At 37.1% G+C, this 20943-nt stretch overlaps 1 pseudogene; it reads right to left on the reverse strand.

Annotated features, from left to right (window-relative positions):
* Positions 1-19669: 19669 nt before the first annotated feature.
* On the reverse strand, positions 19670-20610 carry LOC101424132 (olfactory receptor 10R2-like; annotated as a pseudogene).
* Positions 20611-20943: the final 333 nt, after the last annotated feature.

The following is a 20943-nucleotide window of genomic DNA, read 5'->3' on the forward strand; positions in this document are numbered from 1 at the left end:
ATTCAGATCCCCTGGGTATACATTTAACCCCAGCACCAACTACAGTTAGGGTAAAGGTAACAGGAGAGGCTTGTGGACAAAGATCACATCTAAGTCCAGATCCATCACACAGAAACACAAACTCCAAAGTAGGGCCAACTGAGATGGCACTGAACTCCATCTGCCATGACCATAGAACCTGTGGGTCTCTGTAGCCCTCAGAGGAACCAATACCCGGGGTTGTATACACTTTATCTGTCTCCGGGACTCTGCTGAGGTGTGCATAAGGGCAACCCCTCTGATAAACTCCCAGCTCTTTTTGGAGACTCATAGCCATATAAACTCATTTGTCCTTTCCATTTCCCCCTTTTATTCAGGTCAAAAGGTATTTTTAACTCCTTTTGTTTGTAGACTGAGATATTCTGCTGGTCCGAGTTGACCCTTTCATTCAAGGTCATTTTCTAGTTACATCATCAGCTGGTACTTTGTAGTAATCCCTCGGCTCCAGGGAGGCTCATCCCTGGGAGTCATGTCAGATGCTAGGGGGAAGGCAACACATTTATATGCTGAGTTTTCCTTCGAGACTGGCCTCTTTTGAGCAACACGGAAGCTCTCAGGAGGTAACTCTTAGGCACTCTGCAGCTCTAGGCTTTGTTCTTATTTCAGGTGTACAGGCTCACAAGCATAGTCATTAGTGTCAAAGGCTCATTGTTGGACCTTCATTCTTTTTTGGTCATTGCCATTGCACTTGGGGGATTTTTGCTATTCCTTTAGGGACTGTGTAAGAGCTCCCCTGGCTAGAAACTCAGCATCCCTCAGTTGTTGTTTTCAATTGTATCCACTATGAAAATATCTAAACATTTTTATGTACCCTGGATATATGCCCTGTAGAACTCCCTGCCAACCATGTGTCCCCTGTAATTAACATCCCACACCAGTATTCCTCCGCTGCCATTGTTGAACCTCTCTGTGATCCAAAACTTCTTGAAAGGTGAAGCCCAATATATTTCCAGCTTCCCTTAATAGTAAAATGGAATATAGCAATGAGTTTAAAGGTAAGATATAGAATACATATTAATTTGGAAAAATTACAGTAAAAATAAATTGGGGTATCAAAAAAATGCAAAAGCTCTGTTTTTGATGTTTTGTCTTCCATCCCTGCAATAAGTGTTGCCCTGTATGCAAATTGGCAAGACAACTACTTCCCTCTTTTCCTCAGTGTCTACGTACTATCTTCTTCTTTTCTTTTTTCTAATTACTAAGCTTATCTTCACAAGAGTTTTAGATCACAGTAATTCATATATACAATATACGGTACTCCCACATTTCCAAGATAAAACCTTTTCCCTTTCACAGCAATAATCTTTTTACATATTCATACTATATTTACTGGAACTGATGTACAGATATTGAGACAATAGCTTTCAAACAAGGTAACATTTGTGTTTACATTGTGGTTTATACTTTAGAGTAAACAATTTTCTAAATTTTTAGTTGTCTTATGTTTTACATTATGATTTACATTTTAGCCTATCAGCCCCTATATATTTTTGGTGTAATTTTACATGTCTTATATCCATCCTTGCATACTCTTTTGAAACACTTCTATTGCCCACATAGTTACATTGGTTCCATCTATTCAATACCTCTTTCCCCCTCCCCTTAGGGCCCACAGTGACAGTCAGTTTTCATTGCTTGAAGGGCCATGTTCAGAGATACTTGCAACAGTATTGAGGGCTTGACATGCTCAACTGTTCTAATGCCCTGGGAACCATCATTTCTCTTGAGAGATACAGTTCCTTCTATTTAAGGGCATCAGTCCTCCCTAGGATGTGGGTATACCTTCACTCTCATTATATGGGTCTCTATCCAATGATATAACCCACTATGGCAAAATGAGCATTCACATATTCCCTAGGAGCCTGCCCTGCATCAGATTATCCCCTTTAAGCATCTTAAACAGGTAACTTTCCTTATTATATTTTTGAAAAATGTTTTCTCAGCATTATACTCTCAACCAAATACCTGACAATCTCCTATGTTCGTATGTTGCCCCACCCTCCCCCCAATATCTTGGGCATTATTACCCATCTTCCCATCCCTAGCCCCCCTCAAGCCTGCAAAGCCCACCTAAAGATAACCCTATGCCCCCATTTTATCCCCTCCTCGTACAAATACTTATGTCCAGCTTATCATAGATTTCACCAATGTAGGTGTCAGGTTACATCCTTCCTCTACCCCCCAATTTGCTGTAAGCCTATCATCCAGTCTCTAGCTCTCTGAGGCAGCTTGGTTTACTTATTTCATATCATTGAGGTTATGTAGTATTTGTCCTTCAATGACTGGGTTGCTTCAGTCAACATACGGTTCTCAAGATTCACCCACGTTGTCACGTGTGTTTGTAGTGTATTTGTTCTTAAAGCTGACTAGTATTCCATTGCATGTATATACCACATTTTATTTATCCATTCATCTGTTGATGGGCATTTGGGTTGATTCCAACTTTTGGCAATAGTGAACAATGCTGCTATGAACATTGGTGTGCATATATCAGTTTGTGTCCTTGTTTTCAGTTCTATTGGATATGTACCCAGCAGTGGAATTGCTGGGTCATATGCCAAATCTATAGCTAGTTTTTTGAGAAACTGCCAAACTGTCCTCCAGAATGGTTGGATCCTTCTGCATTCCCACCAGCAGTGGATGAGTGTTCCCATTCCTCCACATCCTCTCCAGCATTTGTAGTCTTCTGTTTTTTCATATTTGCCAATCTTATGGGAGTAAGATGGTACCTCATTGTAATTTTGATTTGCATTTCCCTGATAGCTAGAGATTTGGAGCATTTTTTCATGTGCTTTTTAGCCATTTGTATTTCTTCTTTGGGGAAGTGTCTTTTTAAATCTTTTTTCTCATTTTTTAAATGGCTTGTTTGTCTTTTTATTTTCAAGATATAGGAGTTCTTTTTATATGCAAGTTATAAGTCTCCTATCCGATATATGGTTACCAAATATTTTCTCCTATTGTGTAGATTCTCTTTTCACTTTCTTGACAAACTCCTTTGAGGTGCAGAATGCTTTAATTTTGAGAGGTTCCATTTTCCCATTTATCTATTTTGTTCTTTTGCTGCTCGTGCTTTTGGAGTGAAGTTCATGAAGCCATTTCCTATTACAAAGTCTTGTATATGCTTCCCTACACTGCTTTCCAAAGTCTTTATGGTCTTGTCTCTTATATTTTGGTCTTTGATCCATCTTGAGTTGATTTTTTTTATAAGGCATGAGATGGTAATCCTCTTTCATTCTTTTACATATGGATATCCAGTTCTCCAGGCACCATTTGTTGAATAGGCTATTCTCTCCCAGTTGATGGGGTTTGGTGGCTTTATCAAATATTATATGACTATATATATGAGGATCTATATCAGAACTCTCAGTTTGGTTCCATTGGTCTGTGTGTCTCTCCTTGTGCCAATACCATGCTGTTTTCACTACTGTAGCCTTATAATATGTTCTGAAGTCAGGTAGTGTGATTCCTCCAATTTCGTTTTTCTGTTTCAATATGTCTTTGGCTATTTGGGGCCTCTTTCCCTTCCAAATAAATTTCATAGTTAGTTTTTCTAGTTCCTTAAAGAATGCTGTGTTTGAGTTTTATTGGGATTGCATTGAATGTGTAGATTAGTTTTGGTAGGATAGACATCTTAATAATATTTAGTCTTCCTATTCATGAACAAGGAATATTCTTCCATTTATTTAGGTCTTCTTTGATTCTTTGAACAGTCTTGTGTAGTTCTCTGTGTAAAAGTTTTTTACATCTTTAGTTAAATTTATTCCTAGGTATTTGATTTTTTTATTGACTATTGTGAATGGCATTTGTTTCTTGATTTCCTCCTGAGTTTGCTCATTATTGGTGTACAGAAGTGTTACTGATTTTTGTGCATTGATCTTCTAACTTGCAACTTTACTAAACTCATTTATGAGTTCTAGAAGCTTTGTTGTAGACTTCTCAGGGTTTTCTATGTATAGGATCATGTCATCTGCAAATAATGAAATTTTGACTTCTTCCTTTCCAGTTTGAATGCCTTTTATATCTGGTTCTTGCCTCAGTGCTCTAATAAGTGCTTCTAAGACAATGTAAAATAGAAGAGATGAGTGTGGGCATCCTTGTCTTGTTCCTGATCTTAGTGGGAAGGATTTTAAGATTTCACCATTGTAAACGATGTTGGCTGTGTGTTTTTCATATATACTCTTTGTCATGTTCAAAACATTTCCTTGTATTCCAATCTTTTGGAGTTTTTTTATCAAGAAAGAGTGCTGTGTTTTGGCAAATGCTTTTTCTGTATCTATAGATATAATCATGTGATTTTTTTCCTTCAATCTGTTTATATGGTGTATTACATTGATTGATTTCCTTATGTTGAACCATCCTTGCGTACCCGGAATGAATACCCCTTGGCCATCATGTATTATTCGTTTAATGTTTTGTTGAATATGGTTAGCAAGTATTTTGTTGAGGATTTATCGTCTAGGTTCATTACAGAAATTGGTCTGTAATTTTCCTTTCTTGTGGTGTCTTTGTTTGGCTTTGGTACTAGGGTAATGTTGGCATCGTAGAATGAGTTAGGTAATGGTCCTTCTCTTTCCATTTTTTGGAAGAGTTTCAGCAGGATAGGTGTTCGTTCTTTCTGAAATGTTTTGTAGAATTCATCTGTGAAGCCATCTGGCCCTGGGCTCTTCTTAGTTGGGAGGTGTTTAATGACTGATTCTATCTCTTTACTTGTGATTGGTTTGTTGAGATCATCAATTTCCCCTTTTGTCAATATAGGCTGCTTATGTGTTTCTGGGAATTCATCCATTTCCTCTGAATTGTCATTTTTGTTGGAATATAGTTTTTCCAAGTATCCTCTTATGATAGTCTTTATTTCTGTGGGGTCAGTGGTGATATCTCCTTTCTCATTTCTTATTTTGTGTATTTGCATCTTCTCTATTTTTTTCTTTGTTAGTCTAGCTAAGGGTTTGTAAATTTTACTGGTCTTCTCAAAGAACCAGCTCTTAGTTTTGTTTATGTTTTCAAGTGCTTTCTTATTTTCTATTTCATTTAGTTCTGCTCTTATCTTTGTTATTTCTTTCTTTCTTCCTGTGAGGTTACTTTGTTGTTTTCTTACTAATTCCTCCAAATGTCCAGTTAGTTATTTAATTTTTGCTCTTTCTTCTTTTTTGATATGAATTTATGGCTATACATTTCTTTCTCAGTACTGCTTTTGCTGCATCTCATAAGTATTTTTGATATGTTGTGTTATCATTTTCATTAGTTTCAAGGTAGTTTTTAATTTCTTTTGAGATTTTCTCTTTGACCCACTGTTTTTCTAAGAGTGTGCTGTTTAATTTCCATGTCTTGTGAAATCTGGCCCTCTGGCCCTTGCAGATTTCCAGCTTCACTCCACTGTGGTCAAAGATATTATTTTGTATGATTTTGATATTTCTGAATTCATTGAGCCTTTCTTTGTGTCCTAGCATATGGTCTATCTTGGAGAATGATCCATGTGCACTAGAGAAAATTGTATATATCCTGATGTATTCAGGTGTAATGATCTATATATGTCTATTAGATCCAGCCCCTCTAATATACTGTTCAAAGTTTTTGTTTCTTTATTGATTCTCTTTTGAGATGTTCTGTCCAAAGTTGATAGTGGTGTATTAAAATCTCTCACTATAATTGTAGAGACATCTATTCTTTCACTTAGTTTTTCCAGTGTTTGCCTGATGTATTTGGAGGCACACTTGTTAGAAGCATAAATATTTATGATTGTTTGTTCTTTTTGAGAGATTGCCCCTTTCACTAATATGTAGTATCCTTCTTTGTCTCTCAGAATTGTTTCACATTTAAAGTCTATTTTGTCTGTATTTGTTTAGCTACTCCTGACTTTTTTTGGTTATTGTTTGCTTGTAAGATTGTTTTCCAACCATTCACTTTCAAACTCCATGAATCCCTCGGTCTAAGATGTGTTTCTTGTAGACAGCATATAGATGGGTCATATTTCCTTATCCAATCTCCCAGTCTGAATCTTTTGATAGGTGAGTTTAATCCATTGACATTCAGTGTTATTACTTTCAAGGAATTATTTATGTTAGCCATATTTTGATTGGACTTGTGTTTGTCATATTTTGTTTGTTTTTTTTTTCTTCTCCTTTTGTCTTTTTTGTTGCTCTTGCACTCTCCTCCAACTCTGCCTCTCCTGTTTTTTCCTTTCTTCCTGCAGAACTCCCTTTAATATTTCTTGAAGGGCAGGGTTCTTGTTGACATACTCTTTCAATTTCTGTTTATATGTGAATATTTTGAACTCTCCATCATTTTTGAATCCTAGCTTAGCTGGGTAGAGTATTCTTGGTTGGAAACTTTTTTCTTTTAGTACCTTGACTATATCATACCACTATCTTCTTACCTCCATAGTTTCAGATGAGAAATCAGCACTTAATCTTATGGAGCCTCCCTTGTATGTGATGGTTTTCTTTTGTCTTGCTGCTTTTAGAATTTTCTCTTTGTCTTGAGCATTGGATAATTTGACAAGTATATGTCTTGGGGTAGGCCTGTTGGGATTTATGATGTTTGGGGTGCACTGTGCTTTCTGGACATGTACATCCACCTCTCTCAGTAGATTTGGGAAGTTTTCAGCCATTATTTCTTCCAACACACCTTCTGTTCCCTTTCCCTTCTCTTCCCCTTCAGGGATGCCTATAATGCATATGTTTGTGCATTTTGCATTGTCATTCAGGTCCCTAAGTCCTAGCTAGATTTTTTCTATCTTTTTATCGATCAGTTCTACTTTCTACTATCTGTTTGATTTCAGATGTACTGTCTTCCACATCGCTAATTCTCTCCTCTGCCTCTTCTAATCTGCTGCTATTTGCTGAGAGTGAATTTTTGATTTCTTGAACTGTGGTGTTCATCCCCATCATATTTGTTATCTTTTTGTGTATGTCTGCAATTTCCTCTCCAAGTGTTTTCTTCATATTGTTAATCTCTTCCTTTACTTCATTAAGTTGGTCTCTAATATATGTTTTGAGATCTTTAATTACTTGTCCGATGTTCTGCTCCCCTTCCTGGTTTTTAGTCTGTTTATTGGATTCAGCCATGTTTTCCTGATTATTGGTTTGGTTTGTAGTTTTTTGTTGCTGTCTGGTCATCATTTTATCTTGAAGGGTTTAAACACTTCCTTAGTTCCTTTGTCTAGTCTTGGGGATTAATTAGTCATTGTTCTTGCATAAATGTTTTATGTCTTCTCTTTGTCACTTTGTTCTTCTTACTCTATTTCCTTGTTACTGGCTAAGTTCACTTTGAAGGAAAATATTAGGGCCAGGAAAAGCAAAATGAGTAAGAAAAGAAAATGTGTAAAGTAGTATTGGTAATAAATGTTAACAGAGCAACATTGTGAGATCTGGGAGAGTGGATATTAGACTCATGTAAGTTGTGTAGAGTTATAGCAGTACGTAGAGTACCTATAATGAGACAGTCAACTGAATATGGGGAGAAATATAGTATGAATTAAAAAGCCAGTGTTTTCATGAAAGAGGGAAAGAGAAAAGAAAGACAATAACATCAAGAGTGGATAAAAGACAGAAAACAGAACAAAGGTACTAGAAATTAAAAGTCAGACAATTTGGGGTGCCAAAGAAAGGGAGGTGGAATGTAAGAGAGACAGTGGATAATGGAGGATAGTAAGATTTGGGGGAAAGGGGATAGTGTAGGTGGCCAAAATCAGTTCACACAGAAAAGAGGAAATGGAGGATGAGGAAACACAGCAAATGTGAAGCACTCCCTGCAGTACCTATTATATAAATAAAATAAAATAAGAAGAATAAGAGAGAAAAGAAAAAAGGAGAGAAGATAAAAAGGGGGTGGACAAAGAAAAGGGAGGGAAACAAGCAGGAGAAAGAAAAGGAGAAAAAAACTAAATAAATGAAAAAGGATCTTGGGGGATAAGATGGGAGAAAATACCAGGAGATAATGCAATATTAGCAACCAAGACAAAAAGAAAAAAGAAAAAAAAAAACCACAAATGCCGAGGGCTAGGATAATCAAGACCTCAGATGGTCCTCAGGGCATGGTGGATTCAGGGATGGGAAGTCTGTGATATTGCAGACTCAAGGTATGTGAGTCTCTGGAGCATGGGCCACCAGGGTTTAGGGGACACAGACCTGGGAACCACACATCCAGTTAACAGAGGGCCTGGGAACACTGTAACACAACACAGCCTTCAGGGATCCCTGCAGCTGGGCACCAGCCCTAGGAGATGGGGTCCCACCCACAAACTCTGACTTCCATGTCAAAAACCCAAAATTCCACCTCTTACAAGAATCTCTTCTATCACTGTCTCACCAACTCAACATCCAGACACCTCCTGCCCTGCAAGCCCCCAAAACAGCCTGTTGGGGGCACTGCTGCACTACAAATAGTTCAGGGACCACCACAGACAGGCTGCCAGCCCTAGGTGGAAGGGTTCCTCCTAGGACTTCTGATCTCCATGTCAGAAACCGAAAATTCCACCTCTTGCAAGAATCTTTTCTGTCACTGTCTCACCAATAGACATCCAGACTCCTACTCCTCTGCAAGCCCCCAAAACAGCCCACTCAGGGTTTGGGAACTCTCACAGGACAAAGATCCCTGGGATTGCTGTGGCTTGGCCACCAGCCCTAGGGGGAGGGGCTCCAGTCAGAACTTTTGACCTCTGAGTCAGAAACCCAAAATTCCACCTCTCCCAAGAATCTACTCCATCACTGTCTCACCAAATTGACTTCCAGACACCTCGCACCCTGCAGGCCCCTGAAACAGCCCACTCAGAGCTTGGGAACTCCCCAGCACAGCAAAACCTCCAGGAATCACCACCACTGGGCCGCCAGCTCCAGGGGGAAGGGTCCCGCAGACGACCCCAACCTCCATGAAAGAGACCCAAAATTCTACCTCTTACAAGAATCTCCTCTGTCACCGTCCCACCAAATCAATGTACAGACACCTCCTGCCCTGTAAACAGCTGAAACAGCCTGGTCCAGCAGGACTCCAACCCTACTCAGCCACTTCTTTGCAGGAGAGATTATAAGGTGCACTCACTCAGATGCCATCTTGCCCCAATTGACTTATTGTCAAAACCTATTGTAAAACTTCAAGTTTTCAGGGTTCTTTTGTTTATCATTTGCAGGAAAAACCTATCTGTATTAACACTTTTATTAGGGTTATCTGATTTCCTTGTTTCTTAGACTATAAACTATGTTGGAGGTGTCAGCACTACATATAGAGATTTCTAAAATAATAGTTGAAGACTTCAAAACACCACTATCATCATAGGATAGAACATTTCAACAGAGGATAATTAGGGAAACAGAGAATTGGAATAATATCATAAATGAACTAGACCTAACAGACATCTATAGAGTATTACACCTCAAAAGAGCAGGGTATACATTCTTCTCAAGTATTCATGGATCCTTCTCCAGGATAGAACTTTGTTGGGTCACAGGAAAGGTCTGAATACATTTTAAAAGACTGAAATTATACAAAACACCTTCTCTGATCATGAAGGAATGAAGCTAGAAATCAATAACAGATGAAAAAAGGAAAAATTCACAAATACATGGAGATTAAACAGCACACTCTCAAGTAATCAGTAGGTCTAAGAAGAAATAGCAAGAAAAATCAGTATGTATCTGGAGATGAATGAAAATAAGAACACAACATACCAAACCTGAGATACAGTGAAAGCAGTTCTCATAGGGAAATTTATACTCCCTCAATGATACATTAAAAAAGAAAAAAGCTAAAATTGAAGACCTAACTACACATCTGGAAAAAGTAGGAAAAGAATAGTAAACTAATCCCAAAGCAAGCAGAAAAAAGTAAATAAGAAAGATTAGAACTCTTATCATTGATATAAAAGCAGTGGCCTCCAGAGGTTCTGACAGATGGGAGAGGGAAGAAGAGGTTAAATAATCAGACAGTTTTGTAACAAGGAGTTGTCCTGTATGACATTGTAATGATGAATACAAGTCATTGTATCTTTTGCCATAACCTACAAAATTGTGCAGGAGAGAGAGTGTAAACTATAATCCATGGTTAGTAGCAGTGATTCAATTGGTGTTCATCAATCGTAACAAATGTACCACACTAATGGGGGATGTTGTTGATGTGGGAAATTGTGGGAGGATGATGGAGTGGGGCATAAGGTAATACCTTATAATTTTATCTAATATTTATGTTATCTATAGCTCTTTAAAAATAAAACAAAAATTAAAAATACTGAAAACACTTTTGTGCTTCAAAGAACTTTGTCAAGAACATGAAAAGGCAGCCTATTCAATGAGAGAAAACTTTTGGAAACCACATATCTGATAAAGGTTTGATCTCCATGTTCTGTAAAGCGACCATACAACACAACAATAAAAAGACAAGTAACCAAATTTTAAAATGGGCAAAATATTTGAACAGATATTTTTACAAAGAAGAAATGCAAATGGACAAAAAGCCCATGAAAAGATGCTTAACATCACTAGCTATAAAGGAAATGTGGATCAAGACTACAATGAGATCTCATTTCATGCCTTACAGAAGGACCATTACCAAAAACAAACAATCAAACAAACAGAAAAACCTAAAATTACAAATGCTTCAGAACACTCCTTCATTGTTGGTGAGAATGTAAAATGATGCAGCCTCTGTGGAGGACAGTTCGGTAATTCCTCTGAAAACTAAATATAGAACTGCTGATTTTTCAATCCCACTGCTAGGAATATATTTAGAAGAAGTGAAAGCAAGGACATAGACAGCTGCACAATGATGTAAGTATGTAGTGGCATTATTCACATTTGCTAGAAGAAGGGAACAATCCACGTGTCCATCAAATGATGAAGGATAAACAAAATGTGGTATGTACATACAATGGAATATTATTCAGCTCTAAGAAGATATGAACTTGGAATGCATATGACAAAATGAATGAACCTCGAGGACATAATGATGAGTAAAAAAAGGCAGGCAAAAAGGACAAATATTGTATGGTCTCACTAATATCATCTACGTGTGATGAGTAAACTCTAGAGTATAGGATATTTGTAGCAGATAGAATGTGATTGTGAAAGGAGAGCTGATGCTGAATGTATACAGAATGCTGAATTAGGTAGATTTTAAATGTGGAGAAATGGATAGAGTTGTTGATAACACATTACAGTGAGTAAAATGAGGTAGTCTTTGGAGGTTAATGTCAACTAAAAGAAAGCTAGAGCATAATCTAGGGATTGAATAGCAATGATTTTGGTGGTGGATGATTATGGTAATAGTACAAACACAAAAAGATTTCTCTTTTACAAGGTGTTAAGAATATGGAGATATATGGAAAATACAGCTAAGGAACAAATAGACTATAATTAACTGTAATATTCTAATATTTTTAGAACAATGGCAAAGAAGGTATTATATCAATGCTACAGGTCAATAACAGGGGATATAAAACAGTTTGGGATCTTACCTTTTTGAGTAATGAAAATGTTCTGAAATGGCCTGAACTCAAGACTGCACATTTTTGTGATGTAACTGAGAGCCATTGAGGGTAACCTCTGGATGGAGTATAAAAGGAAGGAGACTGTACAACACACTGTATAACACAGTGAACCCCATGGTGAATGATGGACAGTGGTTAACATCACTAATATGAGAAGGTTTTCTCATGAACTGCAACAAATAAACAATACTAATAAATAGTGTTAATAATAGGATGATTTGTGGGAAAGAATGTACCAAATATAAGTAAATAACTTAGACAACTTAGATGACATGGAAAAAATGCCTAGAAAGACGTTAACTATCTGACCTTGCTTAAGAAGTAATGAATTAGTAATCAAAATATATCTGTAAAGAAAAACCCAGGAATAGAGGGTTTGCCTGTTCAATTATGCCAAGCAATTAAAGAGTTAATTCCCATTTTACATAAATTCTTTCAAAAAATGGAAAAGAATGGAACAATTCCCAACTCATCCTATGAGGCCATTGTCACCCTGATACCCAAACTAAAGCCTAATATCTCTTAGAAAAATGGATGGGAAACTCTCACAAAAATATTATAAAATTGAGCCTAGCAACATATAAACATAATCATGCACTCATTATTAAGAGGAATTACTCCAAGGAATGCAAGGTGGTTTAACATCCAAAAGTCAACTAATGTAATACAACATGTCAATAGAATAATAAGCAAAAACCACTTGATCATCTCTGTAAAAAAGCATTTAACAAAATGTAACGCCTTTCAATACAAAAATAAAGGAACTCCCTCAACCTAAAAGGGGCATTTATAAAAGGAAAACCTACAGCTAACACACTCAACAGTGAAAGACTCTATACTTTTCCATAAGATCAAGGACAAAATGAGGACGCCTGCTGTAAGCACTTATATTCTCAGAAAGAAAAATTAGACAAGACAAATACATAAAAGGCATCCAGTTGAGAAAGAAAGATGTGAAACTATCTCTCTTTGAAGATAACATGATTTTGTAAACATAGATTCACAAGGCATACACCAAAATAGCTATTCAACCTAATAAATTCAGGAAGGCTGCAGGATACAATATCAACATATAAAAATCAATTACATTAAGATAACTAGCATGATGGCAGAGGAAAAAGGAGCTCCTAGTGTCAAGTCTTGCTATAGGGAAGTTAGTAAACACCCAGAGCTATCTGAAGCAGCTGTTTGAGGGCTCTAGGTGACCAGAAGAGTATCCTGAAATGTCCTTGAATGAATGGAGGGGGAGACTGCCCATCTGCAGAGAAGATTCCTAAGTGGAGCATTTCACACCATGGAGGCCAGTGTCCATCATCCACTGAGGGCACAAGCCTCAGGAGTTATTCTGTGGCTGGAATTGGAAACTCCACTTCTCAAAAATGGGGGAGGAAGAGATGGTTGGCCACCAACATCAGCTACTGGTTAGTAAATTTGGTGGGCTAAAATATAATCCTGAGAACAGCTAAAGTTTGAGCCTGTCCAAGTTAGAGAGAGGCTGATAACCTCCTTCTTAACTCCCTGCCTACCACAAGGGGAAGTGGGCAGACTGAAAATCACAGTGGTGGTAGGGATCAGCTTCTTTCCATCCATGTCAAATTGCAGCTTTACCATAAACCTCAGCCTGAATTCCTGCAGGGAGGAAGTTACAGGTACCTGCACCAGCCTCTCAGGGAAATTACAGGCCACTGCCACCAAGGCCAGTGATCATCCTACTTTGGCAGTGCAAGCTGTCCTGGGAGCTATTCTGTGACTGAAATGGGAAGCTCCATTTCCTAAAAACAGGGGAGGAGACAGTTGGCCATGGATTTTAGCTACTGATTAGTAAATTCAGCTAATTAAAGTACAACCCTAAGAACAGCTAAAGTTTTAGCCTGTCCAATTCAGAAAGAGGCCAGTAGCCATGATTTTGACTCCACCACAGCATAAGGGGAAGACGAGCTGACCAAAAACCACAGAGATGGTAGAGACAGTTTTCTTTCACCCAGATTGGCCTGTAGCCCTAGCCTAAACTTCAGCCCCACCTCTGGCAGGCAGGAACCTGGCAGGTTTTGCACAGCCTATCCAGGTAACTACAGGTATATTTGACTGGCACAGACTGAATAATCCAAAGTCAACCAGGCCAACTGCAGACATCTTGGACCCACACTGCATAGATTGCTGCCCACACCTGCACATCCATTGCCACCCCAGGTAAGGGAGAAAATGGTATGAAACTTCATCAGTCTTTCTGGGCAACTAAGCTATAAGCCTGCACAACTGGGATTATTCCACACAGCTGTGACTCTGTCCCTACCCTTGGCAAAGGAGAAAGTAGGGAGAAGCTTCATCAGTCCCTGGTGCAATGAGGGCAGCTTGAGCCCCCACAGCTTATAGCACCAACTACCTCCTTGGCTCCTACTGGACAACTGGCAAGGGAGAAAGGACAGGAAGTCCTAAACTAAAGAGAAAAAAGAGCACCCAGAACAAATACTCTAGTAAGCCAGACGCAGAGACATCAACAAAAATTTACAATCCACACCAAGATATAGGAAGATATGGTCCATTTAAATGACAAGGTAAGCCTCCAGATGACATAAAAGAGTTGAGACAACTAATCATAGATGTTCAAAAAAATCTCAATAAATTCAATGAGATAGCTAAAGAGATTAAGGATATTAAGAAGATATTGAATGAGCACAAAGAGGAATCTGAAAGCATATTCAGAAAAATATCAGATCACATGGGAATGAAATGTGCAGTAAATTAAATTAAATATACAATGGAATCATATAATAGCAAATTTGAGGAGGCAGAAGAAAGGATTAGTGAGCTTGAAGAAATGGACTCTGAAAGCAAACACACAAAAGAACAGATGAAGAAAAGAATGGAAAAGAATTGAACAAGGTCACAGAGAATTAAAAGACAGCAAGAGAGGTGAAAACGTATATGTCAAAGGTGTCCCAGAAGGAGAAGAGAAGGGAAAAGGAGCAGAAGGAATATTTAAAGAAATAATGGTAGAAAATTTCCCAACCCTATTGAAGGACATAAATATCCATGTCCAAGAGGGACAACATATTTGCATCCAAAAAAAATCCTAATAGACCAACTCCAAGACATGTACTAACCAGAATATCAAATGCCAAAGACAAAGAGAGAATTTTGAGGACAGGAAGAGAAAAGAAATGCATAACATATAAAGGATACCCCATAAGACTAAGTGCTGATTTCTCACCAGACTGTGGAGGCAAGAAGACAGTGACATGATAAATTTAAGATAGTAAAAGAGAAAAACTTCCAGCCAGAATCTTATATCTGGTAAGGTTGTCTTTCAAAAATGAGGGTGAGTTTAGAATATTCAAAGATAAACAGAAACTGAGAGAATTTCTAACCAAGAGACCTGATTTTCAGGAAATACTAAAAGGTGTGCTAGAGCCTGAGAAGAAAAACAGGAGAGAGAGACCTGGAAGAGTCTAGAAATGAAGATTATATCAATAGAAGAAACTAAACGTGTCAAAAGAGTGGTAAAAATGAAATATGACAGAAAAACCAAAATATTCAGGAATAAACTTAACCAAAAATGTAAAGCACTGTATTCAGAAAATTACAATTCAATGTTAAAAGAAATTTCAAAAGGGCTAAATAATTGAAAGAACATTCCATGCTCACAAATTGTAAGACTAAATATCATTAAGATGTCAATTCCACACAAATTGATATACAGATTCAATGCAATCGCTATAAAAATTCCACCAGCATTTTTTAAAAACATTGAAAACACAATTATCAGATTTATTTGTAAGGGTAAGGTGTCCTAACTATCCAGAAACATCTTAAAAAGTAAAAGCAAAGTTGGAGGATTCTTATATCCAGACTTTAAATCATATTGCCTAGCTACAGTGGTAAAAACAACATGGTACTGGCATAAAGTTGGACAGAGTAAACAATGGAACCAAATTGATGATACAGAAACAGACCCTCAGTGAGTGACAGCTAGTTTATAAATGGTGATGTGGCAGAAAATGGTAGTCCAGGTATGTAAATGCCAATTGACAGAATGCTAGAGAATAATCTAGGAACTGAATAATACAGTAAACCCAAAGGTGGATGAGAATTGTAGTTGATGGTACAGAAGCAAGAGTGTCCTTGGTGAGCTAGAGAATATGTGCATCACTATTTTGGGCTAGTGGGAATGTGGAGAAGCATGAGAAAAATACAACTGGAGTAACCCAGGGACTATGGTTAGCAGTAATAATGTAATATCCTTATAGCTACGCCAAAAGATGTACTGTGATGGTAATGGGGCAGTGTGCAAAATATGTGCCAAATGTACACTATGGATGTGGTAACAATCAGATGATATTATCTTATAATCTGTAACAAAAGTTCCACTCTAGTGTGGTGTGATGATAGAGAGGTATTGTTTGGGAATTTTGCACATATGCATGATTGTTTTGTAAATTTACAACTTCTGTCATAATAATATATTTACAGATTAATAATGGGGTGGGTTGAGGGGGAAATATACGAAATGTAAGATAAGGACTATAATTAGTAATAAGATTTTGACAATATTCTTTCATAATTTGTAACAAATGTCTTATGTCAATGCAAGGTATTGGTGGAGGGTTGATGTATGGGACCCATCTATGATGTTATGCATGTTTGCTTTGTACATTCACAACTTTTACTATACACATATTACTTATGTATGTTCATATATAAATGAAATAAAGATAATAATAATATGGTAGGTTGAGAGAAAATACTTTGGTTAGTAGTAATATTTTGACAATGCTCCTTAATCATTAGTTAAAAATGTTTAACAACCATGCAAGGTATTGGTGGTAGGGTGAGGTATAAAAGTACTGTGTGATGTTATATATATTTGTTTTGTAAGTTCACAACTACTATTATACACTTATTGTTTATGTGTGTTTATGTATGAGTGATATACTTCAATAAATTTTTTAAAAATCTATTATATTGTTTTACATTTGAAATGAACAATCTGAAAATGAAATAAAAAACAATTCCATTTACACTATCAACCAAAAAATAATAATTTTGTAATATTTGTAATAAATTTAACAAAAGAAGTGCAATAATATCTGAAAATTATAAAGCATTGTTCAAAATATTTGGAGAGGATCTAATTAAATGGGAAAACATCCCATTTCCAGAGTTAATATTTTACAATGGCAATCCTCATAAAATTGATCAATAGGTTCAATGCAATCACTGGAAAATTTGCAGCTGGCTTTTTGTAGAAAATGATAAGCTGGTTGAAAAATTCATATGCAATTACAAGGGACCCAGTAAAACTAAAACAATCTTGGAAAAGAAATATAAAGTAGAAGAATTTATATTTCTCAATTTCAAAAATTACTACAAAGCAGCAGTAATCAAGACAGAATATTAAGGCATATGTATAAACATATATATCTATGAACAGAACTGAGGGTCTATAAATAAATCTACACATCTATGGTCATTAGATTTTTGACAAAGCTGCAAGATGATTCAATGGGAAAGAACTGTCCTTTCAAGAAATTATTCTGAGACAACTGATTAGACACATGCAAAAGCATGAAGTTGGAAACTTGCATCACACTATATACAGAAATTTTTTTGTAACTTGCCAGTTTTCTTTTATTCTAAATTCAAAGAGGTGGCAACTTCAGAGATATTTTTTCCCCTCTGAAAAGATATATACAGAAATTGACCCAAAACTGACCAAGACCTAAATGTAAGAGCTAAAAATATAAAACTCTTATAAGAAAACATAGGAGTTAATATTTCTAACATGAGATTTGGGATGTATTCTTATATATGATGTCGAAAGCACTACTAATGGGAAAAAAGACACATAAATTGGTGTTAGTTAAGATTAAAAACTCTCTTGCTTGAAAAGAAACTGTTAAGAAAGACAAATCAAAAAAATGAGAGAGAATATTTGCAGATCATATATCTGACAAAGGACTTGTATCTAAAATAAAGATCACTTACAGCGCAATAATTAAAAAATAAATAAGCCAATTGAAAGCTAGGCAATATATCTGAATAGACATTCTTCCAAAGTAGATATACAAAGTAGATATACAAATGACCACTAAGCACAGAAAATATGCTTGACATCATTAATCATCATGAAAATTCAAATCAAAACCACAATGAGATGCCACTTCACACCCACTAAGAACATGTGGATAAAGTAGCATACAAATGCCTTGACCTCCTTACTTCATCTAATTTCTACCACAACCAACTTCAAAATCTTACTATCTTGGCTATACTCAAACCAAAATAATATACAGTAGCTTTAATCTCTGTGGGTTTCAAGAATTAGAAACTTTTAAATTTACCTATGCTTTAACTCAATTTTTATAGTATTTGAATTTTTTGTTCCTTTAGGATTTGAACACATTATGAATCATCTGACAAAATGCTTTGGTGGGACATGGGACAAAGAGCACTTTGACGGATTGTCCATGGAATTTGGTACATTAAAAACTTCCGTTTCTTCTGGGGGCTGTTGATTTTTTCTAGAAAATCATATATTCCAAAAAGTTTCCAAACTTGTTGTGTCATTAAGGGCTCACCAAGGAAAGAGAACAACCAGGATATATGTATGTATATATAAAAGCTTTATTTTAAAGAATTGACTCACAAAATTGTGGAAGCTGGCAAGGCTGAGATCTAAAGGGCTGATCAGCAGACTGGGCATTGCAGTAAGAGTGATGTTGCACTTTTGAGCCTAAAATCTGTTGGGGAGACTGGATGGAAATTCCAAGGGGAATTGATGTTGCAGTGTTGAGATAAAATTTCTTCTTCTTCTTGGAATCTTCATTTCTTTGCTCTCAAGCCCTTCAACGGATTGGATGAGGACCATATTATCAAAGGTAATCAACTTTACTTAGGGTAAACTGATTATAGATGCTAATCAGATCTGCAAAATACCTCCACAGCTACATCAAGGCCAGTGTTTGACTGACAACTTGACATCATAACCTAGCCAAGATGACACTAAAAGAGCAATCACAAAACTATTTTTAATATGCTTTTTAAAGTTTTTTTTTCTTTATTTTCTTTTAAATGTTACATTCAAAAAATATGAGGTCCCCATATCCCTCCATCCCCCCTACCCCACTCCTCCCACATCAACAACCTCTTCCATCATTGTGGCACATTCACTGCACCTGGTGAATACATTTTGGAGCACTGCTGCACCACATGGACAGTGGTCTACATTGTAGTCTATACTCTCCCCCAGTCCATCCAATGGGCCATGGTAGGACACACAATGTCCAGCATCTGTCCCTGCAGTACCACCCAGGACAACTCCAAATCCTGAAAATGCGCCTACATCATATCTCTTCTTCCCTCTCCCTATCATTGGCAGCTACCGTGGCCACTTTCTCCACATCAATCTTACAATTTCTTCCCTTACTAGTCGTAATAGTTCCCCAGCAGAACACCAGTAAGTCCACTCTAATCTGTACTTTATTCCTCCACTTGTGGACCCTGGGATGGTTAAGTCCAGTCCCCCTCTACATCAAGTGGGGGGCTTAGATTCCACATGGATGATGGATGCATTTCTCCTGCTTGCAGTTGTAGGCATTCTTGGCTCCCTGGTGTGGTGGTTGATCTTCTTCACCTCCCTGTAAGCTGACCACAGTGAGTCCAATAAATCAGAGGGATGCTTTTAATTTATCTGTATTATGCTCATTTCCTTATTCTCTATTCTAACTTAGTGTGTTGGTGCTTTCTCCCTTTTTTAATAAAGTAAATTATTAATATTTCCTTCCTTCTTTTTTCCCCTCTTCCCTTTCTCCCTTCTTCCCTCCCTGCCTTCCTTTCTCTTACTCTTTCTTTCCTTCTCTCTCATTTCTTATTATTTCTTTCTCTTCCTTCTTAGTATAATTTTCTTCCTTCTCCAAAGGCAACTACTGTATGGAATACTATGTTCCAAAATATGCTTTAAGTTTACTACATATATGTGTGTGTGTTATAAGCTTTAAAATAATTTAAAACTGCATCTCGTTTTGTACTAGGAAAATGGTACTGCCAGGATATATGCAGCTATTAGACAATATTTTACTTTTTCCTACAAGAAGTTATTTATGTTGGAAATATTCCTTTTTCCCTACTTTTATTTATAAAAATTCTGAACAATTTCTAAATTTTCATGGTTCTTTTATTTGCCATTTGATGGATAAAACAATTTGCATTTCCTAGAACTTTCCTCAGGGCTAGCTGCATTTCTTTGTTTCTTAGACTATAAACAATGGGGTAAAGCAGAAGTGTCAGCAGTATGTATGTCACAACCATCAACATATCCTCATGAAATAAGCCTCTCTTCTTTGGTCTCAAATAAACAACAGAAACAAATCCATAGTATATGGACACCACAGTCAGGTGGGAGGAACAAGATGAAAACGCCTTATACCTATCTTTTACAGAGGGCATCTTCACAACTATAGATACAATGAAGATATAAGAAATCATAAAGGAAATAAAGCTGCCCACAGCACAAATGCAGTGAGAACAAAAATTATTAATTCATAAAGGGAAGTAGAATCACAAGCAGGGAGACCACACATGTGATGTCACAGAAGAAGTGCTGGATAGTTTTAGAGTCACAAAATGACAAATTGGATACTATGATCATAATGCACAGGGACACCAGAAACAACCACCCAAGAGGGCATCATCAGCTGAAAGCAGACCTTTCTGGTTATAGCATGGGATAGTGCAGCGGGTTATGGATGGCAATGTAATGGTCATAGGACATGGAAGTCATGATAAAGCAGTTATTACCTGCTATGCCAAAAAGAAAAACACTCCAAGAAAGAAATCGTCTTACTGTCTAACAAGTCCAACATACGGGGAATGATTACTATAGTGGTACAGGTTTCTGAAAAGAACTAGCCACAGAGGAAGAAGTACATCGTGGTGTGAAGGTTGTGATTGAGTTTGATGGCCACTATTATGGACAGATTTGCAGTTAGGATGGTCACATGGGAGAAGAGAATCATCACAAATAGGAGAACCTGCAAGTCTGGAAAACTGGAAAATCCCTGCTGAAAGAATTTACTTGCTGTTGTATGATTGTCCATCCTCATGGTGGAATCAGCAGCTCTCCACACGAGATGCAGAGGTGCTTGAGGTCAAGACTATGAGATGATCACAAAGACCTTATTCTGCAGTGGTGTCACCAGGCCTTAAATCAAGTGTCCCCAAGCAAGAGTAAGTCAAATCTCAATGAGATATCCTCGGATAAGGGCATAAAATGTACCTGGTTGATCCCAAGATGAGGGGGCTGAGTCATGAGGAAAAAGATTCTAGTAGGAGATTCTATAGAAATGCTACAGAGTAGGCTCAAATATCTTCTCATAGCCCGATTACCTAAGCAATCTTTATTTCTTTTCTTTGCAGACAGGATTTGTATA

The sequence above is a fragment of the Dasypus novemcinctus genome, chromosome 10, assembly GCF_030445035.2.
Source record: "Dasypus novemcinctus isolate mDasNov1 chromosome 10, mDasNov1.1.hap2, whole genome shotgun sequence".
In the NCBI taxonomy this organism is placed as follows: domain Eukaryota; kingdom Metazoa; phylum Chordata; class Mammalia; order Cingulata; family Dasypodidae; genus Dasypus; species Dasypus novemcinctus.